At 37.2% G+C, this 20,882-nt stretch overlaps 1 protein-coding gene across 5 annotated transcripts in view; it reads left to right on the top strand.

Moving 5' to 3' along the window:
* The first annotated feature begins 3,722 nt into the window (after nt 1-3,722).
* Nucleotides 3,723-20,882, top strand: part of LOC127659309 (zinc transporter ZIP10-like) — a 51,090-nt gene continuing 33,930 nt past the window's right edge. The window contains exon 1 of one of the 5 annotated variants that reach the window (XM_052149070.1): nt 3,723-3,782. The gene's annotated coding sequence lies outside the window, so the exon portion shown is untranslated. Of the gene's footprint in view, nt 3,783-7,622; nt 7,714-20,882 lie in introns of those variants that run through there. The other 4 variants (XM_052149074.1, XM_052149069.1, XM_052149072.1 and 1 more) reach the window with 4 other exon arrangements.

Genomic DNA, 20,882 nt, shown 5'->3' on the forward strand with positions numbered 1-20,882 from the left:
ATCTAATATTCTAAACAAATTAGTTATATCATCAGCCATGGTTTGAGCAACCCCCTAACTAAATGCTATATATATATATATATATATATATATATATATATATATATATATATATATATGCAGAATTTAATTTCCACTAAAGTTGCCCTGCCCAAATAGCATTTAGTTAGGCTAACTTAAATAGCAGTGTAAATGATCACCACGAAATCTTTCATACATTTATTTACACTTGAAAACTGAAGTTCACCAAAGCAAACAAAAATTACCATGATGATTACTTCAAATAAATCAACTTTTGACAGCAAGAAAATTTAAACACTAAAACACACATAAAAAACATCTAATATTCTAAACAAATTAGTTATATCATCGCCATGGTTTGAGCAAACCCCCCAAAAAAAATTCAAACGCAAGGGAATGTGGATATTGGCTCCACACAAACTGCTTCTCCAATTTGCATGCAAGTGGCAGGTGCAACAATATGCAATTCACACATCTTTTTGACCCATGAAATTTCAGGACCTTTAAGTGACTACTGGAGATGATCCTTAAGAATCCAAATCACATGTTTGAAATTTCTGGATTTTCCATGCCCATGGGAGCCCTGATTTTAATTTAATTACAACAGTAAATATTAATTTTCCACTTCACTTAAGTTCATAAAGTTTCCACAGAAAATACAATAAAGAGACCCCCCTCACCCCAACACACACACACAGTCCGGCTGGGCACCCCTCATGGGCACCCCCCCTTTTCTGCGGCCCTGCACCCTGGCAAACTGTTACGAACCACCGAAATATACTCAAAGACACACACATAAGTATATTGAGGCCTTTATTCTGCCACAAATGGCTTCATCTGTTATCATACTGAGCATGCTTAAAAGCAATCCAACATTGTGATGTAAATATTATAATATCTACATATAGATATATGTCAAAATATAGAGCAAAATTAACAGTCATTGCACAATAGTGGGAATGATAAGAGATGGGGGGTTATTTTGCCACAAATGGCTTCCTCTGTGATCAAACTGAGCATGCTCAAAAGCCTGAATGTTCTACCTTCATGACCAAACTTTAAATTGTATGTTTTCACTGTTTAAAATTTTAAGTTGATTACACTGAATGTGATAACCTTGAAGTTTTTTCAACCTTTTCTACAATAATATTCTCCCCAATTTGGTATGCCCAATTCCCCCTACTTACTAGGTCCTCGTGGTGGCGCAGTTACTCACATCAATCCAGGTGGCGGAGGACAAGTCTCAGTTGCCTCTGCTTCTGAGACCATCAATCCGCGCATCTTATCACGTGGCTCATTGTGCATGACAATGCGGAGACTCACAGCACATGGAGGCTCATGCCATCCTCCGTGATCCACGCACAACTTTCTATGCACCCCATTGAGAGCGAGAACCACTAATTGCGACCACGAGGAGGTTACCCCATGTGACTCTACCCTCCCTAGCAACTGGACCAATTTGGTTGCTTAGGAGACTTGGTTGGGGTCACTCAGCACACCATGAATTCGAACTCGCAACTCCATTGGTGGAAGTCAGCGTCAATACTCGCTGAGCTACCCAGGCCCCTAAAAAATTTTCTACATTTGATAGTTCATTCAAAAATTATTAATGGAGTTTGTGTGATAAAATGAAAGTTGGATTTTTTAGTTATCAAGCTTAAAGTAATTTGGATGTGTTATGCTGCCTTCGTGTGCAATCGGAATTATCCTACTTCCCACTTCTAAAGTGGTAATTACGAGTATGTCATGTTCAAGTGCTTTGTTGTCTGAGAAAACGTTCATTCATATATATTTCATCAGGAACTGTTATTTTGACACCATAAAAAATATTACTCAGTGTGGCAGGGTGGAGGGTGGGGCCGGGTTGTGATTATACACACCCGGTCCCTTATCAGGCTAATTAAGCCCCCGAGAGGGATAAAGGCCGATTGCGGGCAGTGGTGTGGGAGAGAGAGATAGTTTTCGAACATGAAATTTTGATAAAATACAAGCTATTTTAACTGTGTAAAATGTACAACATGCATCAAATAGTTGCTGATATATATAATTGAATATGAGGGGCAGTAGGGGCAGTGGTGGCTCAGTGGTTGAGGCTCAGGGTTACTGACCAGAAGGTCGGGGGTTCAGCACCACCAAGATGCCACTGTTGGGCCCTTGAGCAAGGCACTTAACTCCAGGTTGCTCCGGGGGGATTGTCCCTGTAATAAGTGCACTGTAAGTCGCTTTGGATAAAAGCGTCTGCCAAATGCATAAATGTAAATGTAAATGTACTAACAATTAGCTGTATCAAATTGTAATTACAACTTGAGGGGTCTTTCATTTGCAACTTCCGAGTGCGAAACACGTATTTCCGATAATTCCTATAGCACATGAAGGCACGGCAATCTTTCATTTTGAGTGGCATTCGCACACCCTGGAACACTGCTCCATCAGAGGGGTACCTCAGCAAAAGGGCAGGGGATCAAGCCCCTCTAGAGCCACCCCCTCAGTACATGTATGGATATTATTGAAAACTTATAATTCCATACAGTATATTGGTCGATGACATAGTATTTTTTTGTCCAGATCTGTTGTTGTTCAAAAATGCATTAAAAATGATATACACCCAAAACAATTACTTGAATACACCTCTACAATGATAAAAATGTTTGCAACTTCTGATTTCAAAGTCATACTATAAGTGATGTAAATGTCCAGAGACAGTAAAAAAAAAAAAAAAAAAAATATATATATATATATATATATATATATATATATATATATATATATAATCATATTTTAATATATTTACTTGATGGTTACACCACTTGACATTTAAGTCAATTATAAATTATTATTTGTATTAAATTATTGTATTTTTGTGTGTGTGTGTCCAGGAATTCCCTGGAGTGTATTTATACTACATTGTGGGGACCAAATGTCCCCACAAGTATAGTAAAACCTGAGATCACCTTGTGGGGCAAAGCCACGAGGGAAATTGCTTATTGCTTTTTTTTTCATGTAAAAATGCAAAATGTTTTCTGTGAGGGTTAGGTTTAGAAGTAGGGGACAGACATTATTGTTGGATCGGTATAAAATCCATAAAATGCATGAAAGTCTATGATATCAAAACAAGTTTGTGTGTGTGCATGTGTGTGTCCAGGCATTCCCTATGTTGTGGGGACCAAATGTCCCCACAGGGATAGTAAAACCTTAAATTTTTTATGTTGTGGGGACAATCAGACAGTCCCCATGAGGAAAACAGCTTCAAATCATTCTAAATTATGTTTTTTGAAAATGTTAAAAGGCAAAAAGCTTACTGTGAGGGTTAGGTTTATGGGTAGGGTTAGTTTTAGGGGATAGAATATAAAGTTTGTACAGTATAACAATAATTATATCTATGGAGAGTTCTCATAAAACATGAAAATCCAACGTGTGTGTGTGTGTGTGTGTTTACGTAGTGAGAGGATACACTTCGTCATGCGACTTTCATCAGGTGCCTCGGGTTGTTGCCAGGAACAGAGGCACTTTTGTACAGCTCAGCCTGGACTACTAAGGTTGGCGGAAGACACGTCATAGTGCTCGTCCACGTTGCGTAAAGTACGTTACATATTCCGCAAAAAGTGGCGATGGATACATGAATACGTAACGAAAGTACGCCGGTGGCTTGGAGAATGCAGTGTGGCAAAACTCCGCAGTGTGGTCGCATTAGTGTTGTACAGTGCAGAGCGCGAGTGTTTTAGTACCGAGCGGAGAGGAGATGCACACGGCACTCGAGTGAGGTAAACTATATAAAACCCGCTTTGTTTTCATTCACTCCCACAACATGGACCCGAGCAGCTTCGGTTGGCTGTATGAAAGCAGAGATTTAGGATTATAAAGAGCTAAATTTTCCGTCATTATTGATTTTCTGGGTTTCGGCGCTAACAGGATTAGCTGCTTTTGTCTAAATTTATCATTTTCCCGTCGATTTCGCACTTAAAAGCTGCTGCTCTCGCTTTACCTGCGTAGATAAACATTTTTAATGCGAATCGAGCTAATAAAATGGTAATTTATGAATGTGGACATGGTATGATTTAATGTGATATGCAGTGTAAAGGAGGAAGTTTGGAATTAAATCGCGTGGTTGGGGTTTAGGATCGGTCATTTCAAGAAGTTAAGCGTGTTTAGTCTTGAAATGGTATGTTTCAGATGAGATCATTATTTGCGATGTTAAATGTTTTTTTTTCTCTCGAGACTACGGGGTTAATCTATTTTATGTTTCTTTTACGTATGTATGCACTTAAACTTTTAATCTATCTCTAACTTTATTAGTGTAATTACACTATTTACTATGCAGAGTCAATTAGTGGCTAACGAACTTGCATTGTATATTATTTTAATGCTCATTTTATGGATTATACATAAAGCCACTTTTTTCCAGTTTCTTTGCACACTTATTGCCCCAGATACTGATTTGTATAACTTGTGTTTCAATCTTCATGTTTTAAGTAGCATTCGGAGAGTCAAATCGAGCAGTGGACTATTTGTATATTTTTTTTGTTTGTTTTATTTTGTATGGCATCAGATTTTTCTTATGCTAATATACACACTTTGAAATTAATCTGATTTACGATAGGCATGAATATGGTACAAGCGCGTTTAATGATTAACACTGTTTGGCACCGGAACTGTGTCATAATGGCTGTAGTGTATCAAAGACGCCGACTTCCTGTACATTGCACACCTGCAGAAACGTTCCAGTTCTTAACCACACTAACCTGGTGTTAACGGATCTACTGAGCATCTGCTTAGAAATGTGTTCAAAATGTGAGACTTTTTTTTTCATCCAAAACATTCCATTAAATGTACTCAGTTGCCAAGGCCACTCTGTGTTCACCTCCATAATTTGTCTCAAATCTAGCTGTGAGATCCAAAACACCATGACATGCACAATTTTAGAGAATGCACCTTCTATATCTTTTATTTTATTCTTCAGCGAATGTCACATGAGTGAATTGTCTCGGTGGAGGTTCTAATGATAAAATAAATGTGACCTGTTGTTTATTAATGTTATCTTAAAATTATAGGGGCTGCAGTTCTGTCAGGGTTCTATCAGTCAACACAGCATTTCCCATGTTACATCTGTATGTTATTGATGATAATTGAATAATGTTATTTATGGTATAGTGTGTGTGGGATGAACAAGAGAGATGTTCAACACCCCCGCTTCGACGTCCGGAGACGTCCGCACTTTTGTTCGTATAAGAGCTTTGTTAGATCATATTTGGCCTCATATCTGTCACAGTGATTGCACTTTGGAAATTAAAAACAGCGGTTTGAGATCGAAGTTTGTGTAATTCCTTTGTGAAGAGTTGAAATCCATCAACAGCAGTTGCTGGTTAAAAGTGGGGCTCATTTAGGATTGTCAATGTTCAGACATTTTCATAATCAATCGTTGAGGAAAGTAACAATAGATTAATCATTAACGTTAATATCGCAAAATGCACATGGAGGACTCCAAATAATATGTGCATGTAGCCTATTGTTTAAATACAATTTTAAATTAAAACAACTTAAGAAATGCAAGTATTGGCATTTTCCTCTTAAAATATTCTTAGTTCAATGTATTTAAATACATTTAGGCTATGTTTAGTTTAAATTGGTAGTTGTTTAAGTACTGTTAATAAAATACTGTTAGAAGAAACTTCTACCTTAAGATATATAGCTATAATTTGTATACATATTTGAGTTAATTAAAACTTCACATATGGGATATTTCGGCTCTTTGGACGTATTTTTTTAAAATGAGAAATTAAGTCAAATCATAACAAGCTGCGTAAACACGGTACATAACATAGGCTAACGCGGTGGCAGGTGACTGTAAAGACAGTCTTATCATGTGTGATGTCAAGATTACTGCGCTTTTGTCCTGAAATGAATAAATTGACGATCGAAAAGCTTTAGCGATCAAATTATTAATGACAATTAATAGTTTGGATTACTCATTAACATACCTAGTCTCTTTAGAGCAGACACGTTAACAATGACGGTGATTTGTGATATATCATCATTTATGTAAAATCCTTAGTTTATCCTGATCCACCGATCCTACCTGCCAACACAATTTTCTTTCAACAGTAGGTTTAAGGAATTTTCAACTCCCTTTTCATCCAGTCTGAAAGGTGAGGATCTTGTTTGTATTTTAATATAACAGTCTCAAACACAGTCCAGCATTACACAAGAAATATGCAAATACAGGCTTGCATATCATGTGACTTTCATAGCTGGGAAAAGGAGACTTAAGGTTTCTGTGTGAGCAAACCGCAACTATTCCTCTCTAATGATCTCCCCTGTAGCCCCCACACCATTGTTCAAATTGACATGACAGGCGTAAAAAATCCCTCCAATTTGATTCCTGTCTTCCCTTTGATAATCACCGCAATCTGCCTCCACCTCAGATGGTCTTGATAATAGCTTTCTTGTGTCTGATGGACTTAAGCGACTGAAGTGTCACAGGAAAAACTCTCTTAAATTGCAACCATCAAAGAATTCTCTTCTATACAATCCATGAAAACACTGGACCATAACTTAAGGTGTAGGCCTCTTCTTTTAGCTGGTATTTAAGCTCCGTTATTGTGACATTTGAAACCATTTTACGGAGGTTGTTGTGCGCAGAAAGTTGGTTGTAGTTTGGCTCCGCTAACAGAAAGCAGTGGTTGCTAATTGCATTGCATGGGTTTAGTTCGTTAGGTAAAATATGATGTATGTTCTGTCTATAAGGAACTGTTTGATTGGTGAGTAGAAAAAAAGTAGTTGTTGTTGTTGTTGTTAAATATTTGGTCACACACCTGTTTTAAAGGGATAGTTCACCCAAAAATAAAAATGATCTCATCATTTACTCACTCTCATGCCATCCCAGATGTGTATGACTTTCTTCTGCAGAACACACATTCTGATTATTAGAAGAATATTTCAGCTGTGAAGGTCCATACAATACAAGTGAATGGGTGCCAAAATATGTACGCTCCAAAAATCACATAAAGGCATCATAAAAGTAATCCATATGGCTCCAGTGTTTTAATCCATATCTTCTGAATTGATGATAGGTGTGCGTGAGAAACATATAATTATAGAAGTGCTTTTTTGCTAGAAATGTGAAAGTTATCTGTTTCTCACCCACATATCGCTTCTGAAGACATTGATTTAAACACTAGAGTCTTATGGTATACTTTAATGCTGACTTATGTGATTTTTGGAGCTTTAACATTTGGGCACCCATTCACTTGCACTGGATGGGCCAAAAGAGCTGAGAAAATCTTCTAAAAATCATAATTCGAGTTCAACAGATGAGAGAAAGTCGTACGCATCTGGGATTGCATAAGAGTGAACTATTCCTTTAAACCCCCACCTAAAAGTCCACTGTGACCTTTAATCATTTATAAAGATGTCAGAGGTGGTATGATATTTCTTACCTGTTTGTTTTTTCTGTATTTGATGGCTACTTCAGAAGCTTATTAGCTTAAATTTCTCCCTCCACACCACTCCTACAAACCCACCTACAAATACACTTACAAACACACACGTCCAGCACACCCTCCCTTCTGCACTAAATCACCACATTTGAAGGGTTCAAAACAGCAGACCTCATTCCATATTGCTGTAGAAGAGCATTCGCTGCCAGAGTTGACTGTTTATTACTTGCTCCTCCAACTTCTGCTCAGACAGAAAGAGGTAAGCTGTCGGATGCACCTGCAGGCTGACTTGCAGATCCTAGACTGATCTGTGTTGTAAGTTTACACTCTAAATAGCCTGTTGCGAGCCAGTCCAAGTTGTGTGAAGATCAGTGGTTTTTGAGCAAGAGCCAAGGTTCAGTAACACTTGAAAGGGACTAGCTCATTTTTACGGTTGGTACTTTTTAATATGGAATTGTCTTTGTTTGCCTCTGATATTTGATCAGATGTTTAGTGTTTGTAACGCTTGGTTATTTTTTTTACACATTAAGTATTTCTAGGTTAAGGTCTCCATACTGATGTAGCGCAATGGAAAATCAAAACCTGTCCATTGTAACCTGTCCATAAAATTTGCGTTCTTACGGTTTGGGTGAAAAACATTTCAGTCTGTTCTTTAACTTTTTAAAATGTGTCTCGAGATTCCTGCATTCTGTTCTATTCATGGCATCTATTTATTTAAATTTTTGCACTTTTAACACATTCTGTGTAAAGTCTGCTTTCTTTTAACAATGAGATTTTATATTGTCTCTACCATTCATCAGGGTGCAGTTTAGCATAAACTGAATGACTTGCTGTTCTGGACCTTCTGGTATGTCTGTTTATTTTGAAGACGTGTGTGTGTGTATTTGGAGTCAAGAGGCCATGCGTAGAGGTGCGGCAATCAAAATCAGCCAATATTCATCTTAAATCCGTGATCAGCCGATTGTGCCTAGAATCAGGGCCGATCTATACACTGCTAATGAATGAGCGCTTGCTCAGCCCATGAAGCATGACAGAGTGGCCTTTGGAGGGTGAGTTTGTGGCAATTCTACGTATTAATTAGTTTAAACTTTCAGACATGATGTAATTCACATGAATATGCTGTTTTGTTTTTAAAAATTTGTAAGAATCATATGTGTATGAATGTTATGTTGCCCTTTTTCTAGAGTAATTACGGTAATTATTCTGACTCGTTGCACAGTGAGCAGGATGAGGATAAAGAGGCTGCTAACGGTATAAAAATGAATTATGCAACATGCAAATACAAATCTGAGCACGTGATGTAACGCGAGTCGTGCCAATCAGGCGTTGTGTGGTGCGATAGAGACTGTTTGAGTGATCATGAATGCTTTTAGCGTTACTCTCTTTAACATCTCGGAGCTCTCGTGTTCAGTAACACCGCAATCTGCCACCACCTCAGATGGTCTTGATAATAGCTTTCTTGTGTCTGATGGACTTAAGTGACTGAAGTCCCACTGGAGTGCTCTTAATATCTCATCATCAGTCACTCATCTCACTGCTATTCTGTGAGGATCTCAATTTAAATCGGATTAATATTGGTCACAATACTACTAATAACAAATGTAACTGTATAACCTTCAATATCGGCACCGTAATTAGTGATTTGTGTTACAACAAAACACCAAAGACCATAGATTTTAATAATTTCTCACTGGAGCAGTTTTAGAGCTATTTAATTACAAATAAATATTAGCAGTTCACAATTAGTATAATTTTGGTAACACTTAAAACATTTTTTTTTTTATTTATTTAACATTATTAATGCATTAGGTATTGTGAACAATATATTACAGAGACTGACCAGATATTTACATCTACTTGCAGTCTGTGAAAACACAGCTAAAGTCATTTTTTTTTTTGTGATTTGCTTTTTCTACATAAAATCATCCTACATAGAACATTCTGTGAAAATATAACCTTGATATCTTTAATATTGACTGAGTAAGGCTATGTCAAAAATTTGCTGAATTTCGGGCTCAGAAAATCATGTTTTTGAGAAATTCCAAAACAAGCTTATTATAAAACTGCAACACATTTAAACCATATTTATCCTGACTATGTGCCATATACCAGAATAAAGCTGAGATACTCCTATTTTCAGTGATATATGACACATTTATGGAAAAATTTGCAAAGTTTTGTAAAACAGTTATGTTAAATAGGCCTGATTTATGTACAAAAAGCATAAAAACATTTAAATGAATGAGGGTACCACAAGAGCTTAATTGTAGCAACAATTACCAAGTAAATTCAGTGGAATGATTTGTATAACTTTAGTAGTAAAATTAAATATCAGTAGAAAATGTCATTAATGTACATTTATTAATATATATAATTTGGGTATTCAATGAGATAAAAATCTAATTGTCTTACTGGGCTACTATGTAACATTTGGAGTAATGCTGGAGGCCTAAAATGTCCTTTACCCTCTGGGGTCTGAGGGTGTTTTGGGCCCTGGAGAAGTTTTGACATGCCTTGACATTTGTGCTTTTTTCTGTTGCTTTAAAGCATATTAATGGCTAAAGTCTGATAACTCTGTATTCAGCACAAACTGGGCTACAATAATATGTGAGCAACATTTATGTACTTGTTTGTATTATTGAGAAAATAATGTTTATGCTTGTTTTTGAAAAAAAACCCACAAATTTTAAGTAATTGAAATATGGTCATAGTCCTATATCATTTGTCCACAACACTTTTGAGAACTGGATCTGGTAGCCTAGAATTGTTGCTACAAAATGATGTGAAAACCATCCTGATCACTCATTCATACAAAACGATATAGTAATTTAACTTTTGTGTGACACCTTTAGTGTTAGAAAGGTCATATGCTTGGAGGCGTGAACTATCATGAATATTGATGTATTTCACACCTGAGGAGACAAAGACCCCTCCCCTGGGCCTATCAATGAGGAATGTGACAGAAAGAGAATGAATGTGAGTTAGAATGTGACTTAATGATCAAAATCAAGTTTTAAGTTAAAAGAAGTCTATACATTTTCTTTACATAAAGACTTAAAAATGTTAGACCTACACTACTGTTTAAAAGAAGTCTCTTCTGCTCTCCAAGGCTGCATTTATTTGATCCAAAATGCAGTAAAAACGGTGATATGTGAACTCTTTTTACAATTTAAAAGAACAATTTTCCATTTGAATATATTGTAAAATGCAATTTGTGATCACAGCTGAATTTTCAGCATCATTACTGCAGTCTTCAGTGTCACATGATACTTCAGAAATCATTATAATATGCTGATTTTCTAATATAATCATATTTAAAGTCCATTTTACTCATTTAACCTGAACACATATTTGCAAGCACAAGTTTCATTGATGATAATGAGCAGCATAAACACTAGTTAAAATTTAATCTAAACATTCATATTATTTTTATACCATATTACCTATAATATTTATATCATACAACATATAATTTAAATGCCTGCTTTAGCAGAAACAATATTTAAATGTAACTAAAACTTGCTTATTAGGAGTCATATTTTAAATTTCAATACTCTGAATCCTGGCTGGCAGTTCTGGAAAAAGTCCCACTGGTAAAATATGTACCTGCTTATAAAAAATAGCATGTCAACTAATATGTAAGTAAAACTAAATTACTTACTCATCCTCCACAGACATTGGAACCTGGCTTAAGTCACTTTTTTGTTTTTGCCTTAACTGATGTTGACCTGATTGCTGCTCATGTAGATTGATATTAAGGTCTATTTACACTTTCTAATGGTAGAAAAGAAGTTCCTGATCTGAATGATACAAGAATCAGCAGGTGTTTTTGTGCCGAAATAAACCCAGAGACTTTTGAAATCAATGTTTAGGAAGCCCATGTCCGGTATTTGTTTTTGCAAAATTATAAAACGTAATGTCAATAAAATCATTAATTTCCGTATTTATCGTGTTATAAATGAATATTGTAATATTGTATCTCAAATCCCTTGATATAATATATCAGCATATACAGCAATAAACACACATTACCTATTTTCGTAATTTTTATGGCTATTACTACATTGTACTTAATTTCATAATTAGAATATGCGACTTTAGCTGGGATTTCACAGACGGGGTCACAAATGTGTATGAGAGGTTTAGCTAGATGTTCTCTGTTAGGGAGTCTACATCCAATGGACTGTATCTCCTATCCGTGTACAGATCTGTGTTGCTGTCATTTCCCAGAAATCCCTGTCCTTGCACACATGTGTAGTTCCCATCTGTTAAGTGGCATCTGCTCATCTTTCATGCCTCAAGGCTCTTCCTGACATACATAGAATAGACACATTTAAAGAGAAATAGTAATGTTGTTTTTCAAATTGTGATATTTGACTCCTGGTGTTACCACATATGTGGTTGAAGGATTAGCATTGACATAAGCCATGTTTTCCATCAATGTTTTTTGAAGCGCATTTTGGGATATGACATAACTGCTGGATGGAAATACCAAGATGCAAACAAATCTCCAAAATGTGCTTAAAAACATGTATATGCTCGCTTGAGGTGGATACATTTTTATTCAATATGAAGAAATGTGAATAAACTAACCAGTGGACCAATTTTGCATCTGAAATGTTGCTCTGGTCATCCTGAAATAATGGTGTCTAGAAAATCCAAAGCGTACAAAGATTTTGCAGAGCAAATAAATAGAAAATAAACTTGAACTGTGCGGAAGAGAAGGTTTATTGACACTTTTGAAATATATGTTCTAGATCAGGGGTCACCAACCTTTTTGATACTGAGAGCTACTTCATGGGTACTGAGTCATATTAAGGGCTACCAGTTTGATACACTCTTCTGAAATAACAAATTTGCTTAGTTTGCCTTATACATTATTAATAATGTAAAGACTCTGATCACGTTAATGATTTCTCACAATAATTACCAACAATGACAAGGTGGGAAACAGATATCAATATTCAGCACTTTATTTCTATTTATCTCAGTAATTGTAAAATGTTCAGATGATCACTTACATTACATTTCTTAGGAAAAATGTCCCATTTTCACTAGCCACTGACAAACCTTTTAAACAAATCATGAACTATGTTGCACCATGTTTCAAAAAGTTATCAGTTATGTACATTGTAATGTCTGTAATGTAGTGAAAAATCTTAAATATTTTTAAATAAATCTTGTCACATTTTGAACTAATGACCAAATCTGCTGTATTTTTAATAAAATAATAACTGTTACATGTCATGAACACACATTTTAAATTGAACAATTCTTCAATATTTTAATTAAACTTTGCCATGGCACTGACATGTTGCCACTGACATCTGGTATAATTTTCTTTGTTAGTGGGAAGACTGGCATTGCATGCCGTTTACCATTTTATTGTAATCTGGTGTGTAACTTGACACTGCAACTGTGAGTAACTCTTTCAGATGTGCATCAGTGAGGCGTGTTCTGTGTTTGTTCTTGATGAACTCATGTCAGAAAATGCTGATTCACATAGATAGGTAGAACCAAACAGGCTGGCAACCTTCATAGCTGCTGTACACACACACACACCACTGTACTTCTCTGTGTCAACAAGGCACCAAAAGTTTGGTGCAGCCTGGTAGGCTTTGAGGTGGAGGTCATTTTGCAATGTTATGATTTCAATCTCCACCTGTCCAGCATCCAAGTTGAACGTTGTACTTAGTTGCTCAGCAAAGCTTGTTGTGTCCACATTCATGAAAGGATTGGAAATGAATGATACACATGGCTCAAGCTGATCTAGGTCACAAAACCTATTCTGAAAAGTCTGTTTATGACTTCATAGTACTTGTCTGCAACTTTGTCAAATGTATCAGATGCAGAAGCATTGTCTTTCAGCACTGACTGCACAGAGGAAAAGTGCAGCACCTTTTTTCTCTGTAGATCCACAGAGAAAATGTTCATTTTGGCTTTAAATGCATTTAAAGCACTTATCATATTAACAACAGTCTTGCCTTTACCTTGCAGCTCGCAGTTTAATTGGTTTAGTTTCCCAGTAATGTCCGTCAAAAATACAATGTCAAGTGTCCACTCTGTGTCCTCTAGCAGTGAGACGTCTTTGCCTTTGGACTGCATGAACTCTTTGATTTCACCCAAAAGTGACAAAAACGAAGTAAAACTCGTCCTCTGCTGAGCCATCTGATTTCTGTGTGTAGTAGCAGGTCACCATATTCAGCTGCCATCTCCTCCAGTAGCACTTTGAAAATCCTGTGCTGTTTTGCTTTGGAGCCGGATATTGTTTATGATTTTCACAACGGAGTCATCACGTGCCCAGAGCCGATCACTTTGGCACACAATGCCTGCTGGTGAATGATGCAGTGGTAATGCAGAAATTTTGGGAAGTCTGGGTCACCTTTACAGTGAGCGATGAAACCTGCATGTCGGCCAATCATAGCAGGAGCCCTATATGTGGTCACCGCTACCAGCTTTTCCAATGGTACCTTTTTCTGCACGAAAAACTCCTTCACTGTGTTATAAATGTCAACTCCCCTCGTAGTTGTCTTTATGGGCAGTAGTGTCAGGAGTTCTTCTCTTGTGGAGAAATCTTCAAACACCATCCGGATAAAAACCATCAGCTGTGCTGTGCTGTCCACGGACTCGTCGCACTGGATGCTAAACCACCTGCACCTCGCCAGATCCCGGTCCAGCTGATCGACCAAGTTACTGGACAAAGCTGACACTCGTCTAGCCATCGTAGATGCCCCCAGTTGGACGTCGGAGTGAGTGGCGATTACATCGCTTCCATATTTCTCGTCTTTAAGTACAGTGTTAGCAATTATCATCATTGCTTCTTTGACAACTTCTCCGTCTGAAAATGCCTTCTTCTTCTTGATCAGGAAATGCGTAGCTCTAAAAGAGGCTTCGGTTGCTTTTTGTGACTTTTTCGCCGGCCTTGTGAAAAAAGCTTGTTGCTTACCCAAAGCTGTCTTTAGCTCAAGGGCTTTTTCTGCCCATAGTGCGCTTCCCGGTGGGTAGTTAGTAGTTTTTGTGATTCGTAGTAAAGTGTCTCTCCACATTGTGCCGCTTTGCCGTTGCCACAGTCGCTCCGCATATAAGACACACGCAGGTTTCTTTCACAGTCGTAAAAAAGAACTCCCGACTCCCATTCGTTGTGAAAGTGATATGTTTTCTTTCTTTTTTCTGCCATGTTTTTGGGGTAAGAAACTACGTTCAGCGCCAATCTTCGCCGCGCCCTCTAGCTTAGCCTACTCTCCACGAGCACTGTATTGTCACACGCACAATACTGACCGAACTGGAGTACGTCAGAGTTCACCTAAACTTATCTAAACTTCATGTATAAGAAACATATTTTTAAGATATTTTAATTTTTTAAATCTATATAAATGCAAGTGTGATTAAAAAAAAAAATGAATAGCAACAGAATAAAATACAATTTTATACGCAGCTGAGTTGTGCTATTTTTAGAACAGGCCTGCGGGCGACTCATGTGGTCTTTGAGGGCGACCACCGTGTTGGTGACCCCTGTTCTAGATCCACAGGGTATAGTCATAAGGATGTATGAATGCACATATCTATAGTGCTCCCAGAAGTGTGTGACTAAATGTCACAGTGGCTACAATTTCTCCGGAAGTGACAATTTTATCCTTTTGAAAACCCTTGGATGGAAACGTGGCTTTATTCACACGTTGTTTTTGCGATAGTATGTTTTTTTGCATACATTTAATTGGCAACTTGGATGGAAACATAGCTAGTGTTATTTGTACATTTATGCAACAAGCTTTTGTGCTGCTAATCCCATCTCAGAAACGTTTAGAAATGCTCATGTGTTCAGAATTACCATAGACCTTTTCTTTGTTGTATCTTTAGTGTTTTTTGACTGTTGGTGTACACAAAGCCAGACAGATTAGAAATCACTTACTACTGACTTAGCCAGGAATCTGAAAGTTGTATTTGGAATTGCAACTAGTATTTTGGTAAATACACAGCTGTTATTGAGCTGTTTATTGTGTCTTCCTGACTATCTTAATACAGAAATGTGGCAGGCACAGCAAATGTACTTTTAAAGTATTTTGCCTGTACAAAATATTTTATGCAAGGAGTTTAAATATTCTGTCCCTTCAGAACATTGTTGTTCTAACAAACTCTAGACCGCTGTCAGATGCATCTCCTCACATGCCCACAAAATGACTCGTCACATTCGTTGTAAAAACGTTTAGTCCGTGAACCGGACAGATAGTGCATAGCAAAGAGGGTTCAGGGTTGCAAACTATTCACCTTTCAGCTGGTCACCTTTTCTGAAGCTAATTCGCCCAAATTGTTTGGTGAAATTGTATACATTTTTCAAAAATCACTTGAAAGGGTTACTTTAAGCTGACACATAAAAAATAGCTTTAATACAACAAACAAATCAACTGAAGATATGCATCTGGAGTAGAGGTCGACCGATATTGTTTTTTTCAGGCCGCTGCCAATGCCGATCTTTTGAAATCCGGGTCGGCCGATGGCCGATTATTGCTGCCGATTTATTTTGGCCCATATGTGCTTGTTTTTAACCTCTTATTTGAACCTTTTATCTGCACTTGTAGACTTAAATTAAAAATGTATAATGTAAAAACATATTTTATAAATAATGTATTAGAAATATATTAAATAAACAAAGCAGGTGTTACAAACTGCTCTGAGACACGAAGGTTGAGATCCAAATGCAGCTTTAATTAAGGGACAATCCAGACACGTAATCCAATATTCAGAGCATCCAAGAGAAGCACAGGCATAACAAGGGATGGGTATCGTTAAGGTTTTAATGGTATTACTACTCTTACCGATACTGCTTATCGATCCGGTACTTTAACGGTATTCTTAACGGTTCTTTTTGTTATATATATATATATATTAAACAAAGATAAACGTTATATAGGCACAATGATTTAATTTCAGTAATGTCTACTAACATTACTGTTCAGGTGTGGTCTAAAAAGAAATCTAATAAAGTAATCAATTGTAAAATAACACTGCATAGTTTATCATAGATAGATTAATGCTCATTAATGCAGAAGTTATTCATTCAAGAGCTGTAAGTGATTTTCTCTTTGCCTTTTGTTGTTTGATACGCAGTAATGGCTCAATCGTCAGCATGTTTATTATTAGACAGCTTCCCCTTTAAGACCGAGTCTAATAGGCTCCTGATGCAGCATATTTTCTCCCAACTATGTCCATAACTATGTCCATTTAAGACATAAACTGTGTTTAAGTGAATCTCCAAGCCGGTTGTTTTGACATATTTTTGTGTGTATTTGATCGTTTAGACGCGCATATGAAACCCAAAGTAGCCTATAGTTTGCTTGTCTCTTTGCGGTGTGTTTTGGAGCACGCGCCGCCTTGGGAACTGTATCTATTGCGCTCTTTTTATTATTAAACGCGTCCCGCAATTTAGCAACAGTAGCATTTTACAACAATCACCAATCGTGCTGATTCTGACGTTAAGTTTGAGTTTTAGGAAGAAATGTCAGTGCTCTGCTGTGAAGGGAAGGAAGTTGTGCTAGACAGAATGCAGCTTATGTATAAATATTCTTTTTATAATCTTTGGAAGGCGAAATCTAAAATAAAATCAGACTAATATCACAGATCTAAACCAGGCTACGTTTGAAAGTTTAGTTCTGTCCTCTGTCGTCACTCATTATGCAGGGCTCATGTTGTGCTCACTGTGTCACCGGGTGAGCGAGGTCTCTCTCTCTCTGACTGCGAATAGTTAAATTGCATCACAGACAAATGGTTTCATATTATTATACATAGAAATGGCTGGCGAGATAAAATAACTTTCTCTTTATAGCAATAATAAATGTATTTTCTTAATTTCTCCAGTACCGACAGCAGAACCGATAACGTCCGAGCTTACCAAAGCCAGTCCTTCAATAGCCTATAGTGCGTTGGCATCTTTTTTATTACTTATTTCTCTGTATTGAGTGACAACCCTCTCAAATATAAGACACACAAACAGAACAAATAAAAATTTCAGATTCACTGTCTGTATTTGCAAAATTCTTGCTTGCTTATTGTGACATGATAGCAACCCTTCTGCTGTGATAATGCAACTTCAACTACGCTATCAATATCCAAAGTAGCCGAACGTCATGTCGCCTGTCGCGTTTGTTGCGTTTTTTCTTGAAGTTGGCAGTAGCATATCAAAAGTTTTTAATTAAATATAAAGAAGTTATACAAATTTAATCCTTACTGTTTTCTCCAGGGGTAACTTAGCTCCTTCCTTGAGGTCTGCTCACACTACTGGAAAATGACTCTAGGAGCAGTGTGCATCAAACACGTGTTCCACAACAACACTAGGCTGCCTACAGATGCGCCTGCATACTAATCGGCTTGATATACTTGGATATTGGCCGATGCCGATTATGTTAAAAAATGCAAAAAATCGGCCGGCCGATTAATCGGTCGACCTCTAATCTGGAGCACCTGCTATGACTTACCTTTTTCACCTCTCATGAGTTTGCATCCCTCAGGTTGCAAATATCAGAAATATCCACAGATAGACAGTTGCTAATATTAATAAATGAATAGAATAAAACGGGCATATTGTTTTACTCTCAGACTAAAAGCTGTTTATTTTCATACAGCATAGAATTACACGTTTTAAACAGATGTGGCATATTTGTTCACAAAACAAACAGAATACGGAAAAACTGTTGAACATGATTACATAAAGTAGGTGTTCCCAATTAAATTAATTCCAAACACTGACTAATATGATTTGTAGATCCTTGGATAATATTCACTGAGCACATTTTAACATTTTGAGCTTCTGAAGGGAAGTCGGGTGGCGGGTCCTTGTTCCTGCCGCATAAAACCACTGTCAGTGCAACTTCTATAGTGATGTGACTTATCTAGGGCTGGTTGATAGGATGATATACACTCACCGAGCACTTTATCAGGAACACCTCTACAACTACTCATTCATGCCATTACCTAATCAGCCAATCATGTTGCAGCTGCCAACTGCTGATCTCTTGGGATTTTCATTCACTAAAGTAACTAGAGTTTACTGAGAATGATTTCAAAAACAAAAAACATCCATTGAGGGGCAGTTCTGTGGATGTACAGTGTTCCTAATTAAGTGCTCAGTGAGCGTGTATCATGGTGACGATATTAAATGTTCTATAGATAGAGATTTTTCTATATTGTGTATATCGCGTTATGTAAATAGACATGTGAGCGACATATCTATCAGTAGGCAGGGCTTCACGTGAGAATTGAAGAGACATGGACAGGGTTTTTTAAGGCATTGAAAATGTGAATGAAATTCATTAAATTACATTAAACTCGCGTTAGGTGATTCATAAATTTTACATTTGCTTCTCATCTGAGGCGCATCTGTGCTTCACGTGAGTAGCGCGTGCGCTTACTGGAGTCTGGAGTGTGCAAATGCATGCGAGTGCAGCTTCCTGATATCTGTGCTCCAGAGACAGGAGAGCACAGAGCAGGATCACTCACTCTACTCAAAATTGCGACGCCAACCACAAAACGTATGTCACCCATTAAAATTAAAAATGAGGAAAGCAAACAGCCCGGCAGTCTAACTACCACTGATGAGGAAAACAGCTTAAACCTATTGTATTTGTAATGATTTTCAATTTTTCTGCACTAAAAGTATCTGGGCAGCAAAAACCGTAAGTCCTAGAGAACCCAAACTTGGCAGGATGTTTCCAGATGCGCACCGCTACTCGGGCATAAGGAAAAACCTCCATTTGAACCTAGGTAGCGCTATAATAATCACTTTTACATTTTTGCTCATATCTTCGCAACAGTAAGGGATAGAATAACATTCTTTGACTGTTTCTTTGAGGCAAGCCCTACAAAACTATAAAAAATAAAAACAAGGATATCTCCGCTTGTATTTTCACCCCGAAATTTTTTCGTCATTTAGAATTTTCTGTAAAACCTACTACTTCTAACCCCTCCTAGGCCGTTTGTCCGATTCAGATGAAAATTTGTACACATCATCTACAGACCCTCCTGACAAAAATGTATCAAATTGTTCCAAAAATATTAGCTCTAAAATTCCTATCTTTGATCGCAATTTGATTCATTGATCAATATTTACTCCAAATATAACAAAACATGTTGAGCTATAAACATATAAATATCAGAACTCCGTAGCCCTGTAATCAACAAAGTTCAAATGAAATTGCACCTTCTTTGGTTCAAGTGCTAACATGTACTTAACATTTCGATTAGAAAAAAAAATGTCCGCTAGCAGCCAATCAAAATGTAGCACATAATAACAAATTATGAATGGCCGACTGAAAATTGTGAGAATTGGACACACGGTGGCGCTATAATAAGCTGATTTGTGTTTTTGCTTATAACTTCGCTTCACCAAATCATATGGTCAAATGGATTTCAATTTCCGCATGAAAACTTTTCAACCACTTAGATTTTTTTGTAAAACGTACTTTTTCGAACTCATCCAAGGCAGTTTCCTTAATTCACACAAAATGTTGTATATATCATCTACAGACCCTCCTGACTAAAAGGTGTCAAAATAATTTTGATTAATTTAGTCATTTAGAAGATACAAGTGAATATGTTTTGGGGTGTGGCCTGTAATTACTTATTGGCCTTTATCTTGTGAGTGAAAACATTCTGAGGTCACGTGCAAAATTTCATAAATTGTTGATGCTAGGGGGGCATTATAACTTAAGAAAATAAAATCTTTTCTACTGTGATTAAGGCGGTTAGGGTTTGATTTAGGGTTAGGGTTAAGAATAGGCTATTTTAATGTATTTTAAAAATGTCAGTCATCGTACTGCTGCACATGCACACGGCTGTAGTTTCAGCTTCTGCTACAGTTTGGACATTCAGAGTGATTTTAGCAGATCAAGCAATTGACCCGCTGTCACCGATTTGTCTGTGTGATCAGTCTGTTTTCTTAGCTAACCTAAGGCTTATCCAAGTTGCAAATCATAGTGTCTCTCTTTAAATGTCATAAAATCACATTGACCACAAAGTGAACTGGCACAGGCATGAATTGAAAGGGAATTATTGCCCCGATCACCATAAAGTTATTCACCCTATGTTGTAAAAGCTGCTTTATTTGATCCAGACGTGTCCTGCTGTAACCTTGCCCAACCCAGCATCTCTCTTACATTAAGGTCTCTCTCTTTTTTTTCTTTCTTTTCATTTTCCCTTGCAAGCAAAGGAATGCACCGGCAGTGGACTCACGCGTGACTTGCGAGAGATGCTAATTCTAGGCAGAAGCCTTGTGAGAGTCATATGAGGCATCTTAAGGGCTCACTCTCTCCATCAGAGGCTTAGGTTAATGTATAAGGATAATAGGACTAGGGCTAGCCCATCAGCTCACTCAAGGAATGGATTCCACTGAGGCTGATGGTCAGTACAAGTTACAAATACAATAAAATTTAGCTGTCC

The sequence above is a fragment of the Xyrauchen texanus genome, chromosome 18 (genome assembly GCF_025860055.1).
Source record: "Xyrauchen texanus isolate HMW12.3.18 chromosome 18, RBS_HiC_50CHRs, whole genome shotgun sequence".
Classification (NCBI taxonomy): Eukaryota; Metazoa; Chordata; class Actinopteri; order Cypriniformes; family Catostomidae; genus Xyrauchen; species Xyrauchen texanus.